The 7,551-nt window shown below is 49.7% G+C and overlaps 1 long non-coding RNA gene across 1 annotated transcript in view; it reads right to left on the reverse strand.

Annotated features, from left to right (window-relative positions):
- The window catches only part of LOC119621310 (uncharacterized), a 73,180-nt gene that overhangs the window by 20,530 nt on the left and 45,099 nt on the right, over positions 1-7,551 (reverse strand). The window lies entirely within an intron of this gene.

Consider the following 7,551-nt stretch of genomic DNA (forward strand, 5'->3'; position numbering starts at 1 on the left):
GACTTGGAGCTGTGTGGCGCAGTTAGCACCCATTTTGTGTTGATACTTGCCTTTTATATTCAGATTAAAATAAAAAATATGCAAAAGTAGCTCACATTCTATTTCAATTCTCTATTTTTGTAGTAACTGGGCCCCTTTCCCTCTGGTTTCCCAGCCGAGTGATCAATAGGCCCAGATGGGATTTGTCAAAGTCTGGGTGTCTGTTGTAGAGTAAGTGAGGGGGCTAGGGAGGGGATCAGGAGTGGTAAGGAGGAGTGGGGGATAGGGAGGGACAGAGGGAAGGATAGAGAGAGAGAAACCGCCGAAGGCTGGAGGCAGGAGGGATGCTCCTTGGCAGCCTCAGGCTCCCCGTTCCAAGGTAACTGAGCTGGCATCACGCATGCGGTGCCGTCATATGACTTGGCTGACACACGCCAGAATTGCAACAAAATGCTTAAGGAGAAGAGTAAGCACCAGCATCTTCAGATTAGGGTAGAGTCCCGGTTTCACGCTTGCCTTGTGTGACATTCTATAAATTGTAAAGATAATGCATTTTCTTACCAGCCACGCTGTTCCCCAAATACTAACTATAATAAAGACCAGACAGCATCTGAGTACTGAGCGTGTGTCAAGCCCCGTGAGGTAGGCATCATTTACTTTGCTAGAGAAAGAAACAGGCCCTGAGAGAAACTTTCTGAGGCCAGGCAGCTGTCTCCAAACCCACCCCGGGCCTCCTGACCCTGAACGTGGAGGACCCAAGTCATTCACGTGAATAATTTACCTACATGCATGTCAGATTGAGATTCAGCCCCCAGATCTAATCATCTCTATGCAGGAATGTGTCAAGGAAGGTATACCATTCTATGAGTTCGAGCTGGGGGAACAAAGGCAGGCAACCCTCGACAAACACGTGGTGCGGAGGTGGGCGCCCGGCGCCGGGGCGGACAGGAGCATGTCCAGCCCTGCCCAGTCACAGACCCACCCTGCCATGCTAGTGCAGGGGCCGCCACCGCGTCTCGGGGAAAAGCAGCTTCTCCTGCACAGGAATCTACCCTTCAAAGTGTGTTGCTGAGAAGGTTTGGACCAACATCTCAGAAATCAGACACTGTGTAACACACTTATCTATGTCAGGGAATCACCAATAATTCCCATCTCACCATCAATTATTTCTGGTAAATACTGATTATTCTAAGTTAACTGAGGCAACACAAGAACAATATAATGGAAATGTCAGAGTCAATCAGCTCCACCTGCTGAAAACCTAAGGAATCCTGGAGAACGCAGCAGGACCCCAGACCCCGCGGACCACCCCAGCCTCCTTCCACAAGAGAGTTAGTCGTGGGGCAAAGAAACAGCTTTCAAGGAATCTCAGAGGTTCTCAAGGTCTTGAAAGTTGAACGGGAATTAAATATTTGCATCTGAGTCTCACGAGCACATTAAAAGTAAAATTTCCTCTTTCCACGAGAATTATGAGCTTGCGGCGGCGACACTGGCTGTATCTCATGCTCGTGAGATGTTTGGGGGCAGCCGTGTGTCTCTGGTGAATCATTTATAATCATGAAAGAAGTGCTTGGGCCCTCGATCCAGGACCACAGACCCCACCAACGAGGGTCTAAACAGGACAAGCCTCGGCCTGGAAAGGCTGGTGTCCGTGGGGGCTGGGAGGAGCACCAAGGAAACTCAGGGGCAAGCCCCACGCAAGCTCGGCATGTCCTACCCCACGCAGTCGGCATCAACCACAGGGATCTTTTGTTGTTTTTTGTTCAGGAAGGAACATATTACCAAGCCCGGGGCCCAGGGCCTGGACTCCTCAATGCTCTCCACAGAGCCGGGTTAATTGGCACCTTCCCTCATGTTCAAGTCAACTATATATGGCTGCTGAGGGCATCTCAGAGCAGGTGCAACACTGAGCTTTCTTGCTGTTTGGGGAAAGCAGGAATTCCAGGCCTCTGCCTTAATACGTCCACAGAGGCTCTGGCCCAGGTGAGCTCAACTTCTCCCAGGTAACGAGCACAGACCAGCTTCCCCCATGCCCCTCAGGTCACACAGGAGCAGTGCAGTCCCTTGCAACTTGGCACGAGCCCTCACAACCCACCCCACAGGCAGCAGCCCAGCCCTGTGGCCCCGGCCTGGCAGGAGGCAGCTCCTGGAGCCCCTGCTCAGGGTTCAGTACAGCGAGGTCCAGCCACAGCAGGGGAGACACCCACCACCCGGCCATTCATCTTTAACCTAAAACAGACACAGGAATGCGGCAAAGGGTTCCTTCCCCTGACAAACCCGTCCTTCCTATTCTCATCTCTCCCTCCTGCGCCAGTACTGCACCCAAGGCCACCCAGCACTGTGCCCAAGGCCTGACTCCCAGTTTCACAGGGAATCCAAGACAATTATGATTTTGAGAAACTGGGAGCTACATAGAAAATGAGTCGGTAAAGCCATTGTCCACTGATCCTCCACTCCACACAGCGGAGAACAGTCCTCAGGATAAAACCCACGGGGCGGGGAAGACGCGATCAAGGCGGACAGGACGGAGGAGACGCAAAGCCGGTGGTTCAGGGAACAACGCCACGTGAACACAAACCTAAAGTGCTCCACAGCAGGAAGACAAAACACAGGAGACAGAAATGCTGACCGTTTAAAGGAAAAAAAAGATTTAAGTTCTCAAGTCACAATGTATCAGCACAGACTTCTCATAATGCCTGAAACTTGGCGCAGTAAACACGTGAATCAGTTCTCCCAAGTCCATCATTTTCTTTGCCGAGCCTCTTGAGTCTCAGGCTGGTTTCAAAGTAAGCCCTTCTCTGTTTGTTGATGATTTAATAATTAACACACTTGAAAACACATTGACTTTCAAATTAGTCTGCTAATAAAATATTAATTACCACACTGGCTGTCATCCACAGAAAAAAACACAATCACTTTCTGGATGTGAAAACATTAGAATTCGAAACCACTTTGGCCATCTGAACAGCCCCGGCTTTTGACAAGGGCATTCCAAAGCTAATCTGAAAAACTAGTCCAGGCCATGATCGCTGGGGGGTCGGACTTGCCTCATCACCCCACCTCCCTTCTGGAATTAGACAGAACTTAGACGCTTAGTCTGATGAGAAACATTTACGATCTATTCTCTCCGAAGCTACCTGGAGGATTTCCTCCACATGACAAAGCCTTGGTCTCCACAACCCCTTATCTGACAACTCTCTTAACCAACTGTCAATCAGGAAATTTTCGAATCTACCTATGACCTGGACACCCCTGCTTCCAGTTGTCCCACCTTTCCAGACCAAACCCATGTACATCTTACATTTATTTGATCGATTGTCTCGTGTCTCCCTAAAAGCTATAAAACCAGGCTGGGCTCTGACCACCTCGGGAATGCATTCGTAGGATCTCCTGAGGGTAGTATCAAGGGCCATGGTAACTCATTTGGCTCAGAATAAATCTCCAAATGCTTCACAGAGTTTGACTCTTTACTGACATGGTACCTTTCATGGGTATTCATCTGGGGGACTCACAGTCAACCAGAGGCAGCAGTTGCCTACTGTGCAAAAGTCTCTGCAGGAGTGAGCCTCTGGCACGGGGACTCCAACCCCTGAAGCAGCAACTGTCCCACGTCCCACGGCCTGATAGACCTGCACCTCCAGGGCTTCTCATTTCAGAGTCTCAGCAACAAATCTACCAAACGTGATCAACATCACAGAATATTTCTCGAGGCTTTTGGCTGTTGTTTCTCCCCAAGTTTACTCTAGAACCAGAATGGCAACACTCGGAACAGGATGGTTCTCAGTCACCGACCCTCCTGGTAAATACACTGTCTCCAAGGCCCTTTCCCGCCAGTCACAGCTTCCTTCATGTCAGGCTCAAAGGCCACCTCCCCAAGAAGGAAACTTCTTCAATCCAGCAACCACAGCTCCTGTTCCCATCTAGAGCTTATCTGCCAGGAAGGGAAGACTCCTCATTCCAGAGACAGCAGGTGCCACAAACTCAGGGTTGTAGCCATTGTGAAGGCAAACACTCATGAAATTAATAGACTTTTTCCTCCTTGGATACTGACGTTTCCTCTTCTGGAGGTCAGCCAAGGCCATCTGCATGAGTCACGAGCGTGATGGCTCCAGTCCCTCCTTTGGTGTCAGCAGTGTGGCTCCGCTCTGAGACCCTCCTGCACCAGCCAGGCCACGCACCTGTTCCCACGACTGCTGTCAGCAGACTACAGTGATTCTAAAATAATCAGCAAACTGAGGTTCCGAAGGATGCATTTTAAAGAAAAATGTGTAAGTTTTACTGCATGAAATCAGCTACATCTTTTGCTACTCCAGAGGCTCTTTGTTTTGCTTTCCTCAAGGTTCTCTACAATGATCCCGACAGTCAAGGTTCCCAGTTACAGGCAGAGGGTTGGGCAGGCCGCATCTGATGTGTAACACACGCAGAGGATCCACATCATAGGATTTTCCCTGTTCACCAACATCATCAGGACAAACTTTAAGCAATAATCATCTCCCTGTCTGGAAAACTGAGCTCACTTGAGAACTAATGCAACAAATGTGTTTGACAAAGTTGCAGGTGGACATTTTAGTGAATGAATCACTATTTCAAGGAGGATAAAGGCTCACTATTCAAAGGCATGTTTTTGTCAAGTTTTGTAATTTCAGCTTCATGCATTTAAATCATGAAGTGAGGCTTGTACCTGATACATTACAGAATCTCTACAAAACAGAGAAAATTCCATTTCTGTACATTCACTCTCATTCTTTTCCATATGCATATGGATGGTGGTAATTTAAACTGGCATTCCAACAGGATTTCTAAATTAAACTGTCTTCTACTTTAAACACTACGTGTTAAACATTACACATTCCATTGTTCAACATTTATAGCAGGGTCTGTATGGCCCGTTTTAAAGATTTCTTCCTCACTAAATGCAAGCGTTTAAACAATAAATGGTCTACTCTAAAATATTCTAGAGACAGAGATACATTTGGAGAGTGGACACACTTAACACAGAAATCCGCAACATCAAACAGGCACAACCAGCAGTGAGGGTGGAAGGGGCACCATGTGAGTGCCCCTAAAAACACACACAAGCCTGGCTGCTTAAAAGGAATGAATATAGCTCAACACTCCCATATGAACATTGATGTGTCTACTGCCTTACAGAATCCTCCTAGCTGAGCTGCAGGAATCTTCTTTGGAACCTTTTCTCACCTACACTGCCTACAGGTGCCCACTGGGCTCCCTGGGCAGTATTATGTCTTTGTTTAGAATATCACAGTATTTGGAGGTCTGTTTAATCCCAAGTCAGAGCCTTATCATAACTCAGACACCATCCCTCAGGGCTTGTGGGCCAACTTCGGCTAACCCAGGCTGCTCCACAGTGCCCTGCACATGGGCTTGGTGCATCCACACGATTTTAAGATTTGGGGCTGCTGTTTTCTGCAGTCACAGACGCGGACTTACATATTCATCATGACTGAAGGCAGCACGTATTTGTATGTTCCTTCTGTAACGGTAATAATCATGGCAACATTTCCCCGATCGTTAAAAGAGCCTCCTAACAGCAGTTGCATTCCACCCCCTTCCTTAAAATTAATAGAATTTACCAAACTAGGTGAAATCAGTCTTCATGAGAAAGTGACAAATCAGTGTTCACACAATGGCATAGTAGCTGGGCATAGAGTATACGTCAACATCCCAAACTAAGCACCCATCACAATTATTCCCAACTCGCAGGAAAGCTAGAAGAATTAGAAGGCTTAAAACATAATTATAAATGAAAATAACAAGAAACCAAAGTTTCTGAGGAGCATTTGTTAGCCAAACAAGGAAAGCCATTAACCAGTGCTGATTACATTGCATTTGATTACATTGCATTTGATTACAGCAGCCAAAGACGTGTCCAGAGGAAGAGACTTTTAAACATTAGTCTTTCAGTAAGAATGGTTGCTTAACAAGTTCAGACTACTGGGCTACACCAATCATCAATTAAAAAGCAAGGCAAACGAGTGAGAGTCATTTTCCTTAATCCTTAATGTGTCAAAAATTACCACATTGGTCAAGCTGGTCTCCAACTCCTGACCTCAGGTGATCTACCCACCCCGGCCTCCCAAAGGGCTGGGATTACAGGCATGAGCCACCATGCCTGGCTGAGAAGTGTTTGACAGAGGCTGAGGGGAGGCTCCTGTCCCTTCCTGGGACATCCACGTCCCACCCAGTTTCCCATACCGACTGTGACACTCGAAGCATCACAACAAGGGCAGCTGCATCCCCGCAGTTCTCTGCACTAACGCCACAGCTGCGTGAGCAGCCATAGCCCTGGAGCTACCACTCAGCCTTATCGTGCTGGCACAAGCACAGCAGAAACTACCACACCCCCAAGAGGGAGGAGTGGGGACCTAGGGGAGTGAACCAGGAGGGAGGAATGTGGCCCAGGGGAGTAGGGAGGAGTGGGGGCCCTGGGGAGTGAACTATGAGGGAGAAGTGGAGGCTCAGGGGAGTGAACAAGGAGGGAGGCATGAGGCCCCAGGGCAGTGAACCAGCAGGCAGGTGTGGGGGCCCAGGGCAGTGAACCAGGAGAGAGGCGTGGGGACACAGGAGAGTGAACCAGGAGGGAGGAGGGTGGAGTTCGGCCAAGCGAGTGAAACAGGAGGCAGGAGTTCGGCCCAGGGAGTGAACCAGGAGGGAGGAGTGTGGTCCAGGGAGTGAACCAGGAGGGAGGAGTGTGGTCCAGGGAGTGAACCAGGAGGGAGGAGTGTGGTCCAGGGAGTGAACCAGGAGGGAGGAGTGTGGTCCAGGGGAGTGAACCAGGAGGGAGGAGTGTGGTCCAGGGGAGTGAACCAGGAGGGAGGAGTGTGGTCCAGGGAGTGAACCAGGAGGGAGGAGTGTGGTCCAGGGAGTGAACCAGGAGGGAGGAGTGTGGTCCAGGGAGTGAACCAGGAGGGAGGAGTGTGGTCCAGGGAGTGAACCAGGAGGGAGGAGTGTGGTCCAGGGAGTGAACCAGGAGGGAGGAGTGTGGTCCAGGGAGTGAACCAGGAGGGAGGAGTGTGGTCCAGGGAGTGAACCAGGAGGGAGGTGTGTGGTCCAGGGGAGTGAGCCAGGAAGGAGGACGGAGGAATGCGGTCCGGTGAATGAACCAGGAGGGAGGAGTGTGGTCCAGGGAGTGAACCAGGAGGGAGGTGTGTGGTCCAGGGGAGTGAGCCAGGAAGGAGGAGGGAGGAATGTGTTCTGGGGAATGAACCAGGAGGGAGGAGTGCAGTCCATGGGAGTAGGGAAGAGTATGGTCCAGGGGAGTGAACAAGGAGCCTCTGGGGGTAGCAAGTTCACACACCACAAATACCTCCCAATCCATCCACGTGCAGGGAGGGGCCGGAAACCACGCAGGAGCTACAGCGCTTTCTCCTCACAGAAGAGGAGTGAGGATACCGACTCACGAATGAAATCACAGCTAAAGTTCTACAACGGTGGGGAGATGCTTCACAGACCCAAATGGGTGCAAAAAGAAACCAATCATACAAGATCAGTGGATGGAACGGGATCAGAAATTTAAGCCTATAACAAGCTTTCAGAAAAAACTTCACTTGA

This window comes from Chlorocebus sabaeus, unplaced genomic scaffold (assembly GCF_047675955.1).
Source record: "Chlorocebus sabaeus isolate Y175 unplaced genomic scaffold, mChlSab1.0.hap1 unalloc_scaffold_644, whole genome shotgun sequence".
Classification (NCBI taxonomy): domain Eukaryota; kingdom Metazoa; phylum Chordata; class Mammalia; order Primates; family Cercopithecidae; genus Chlorocebus; species Chlorocebus sabaeus.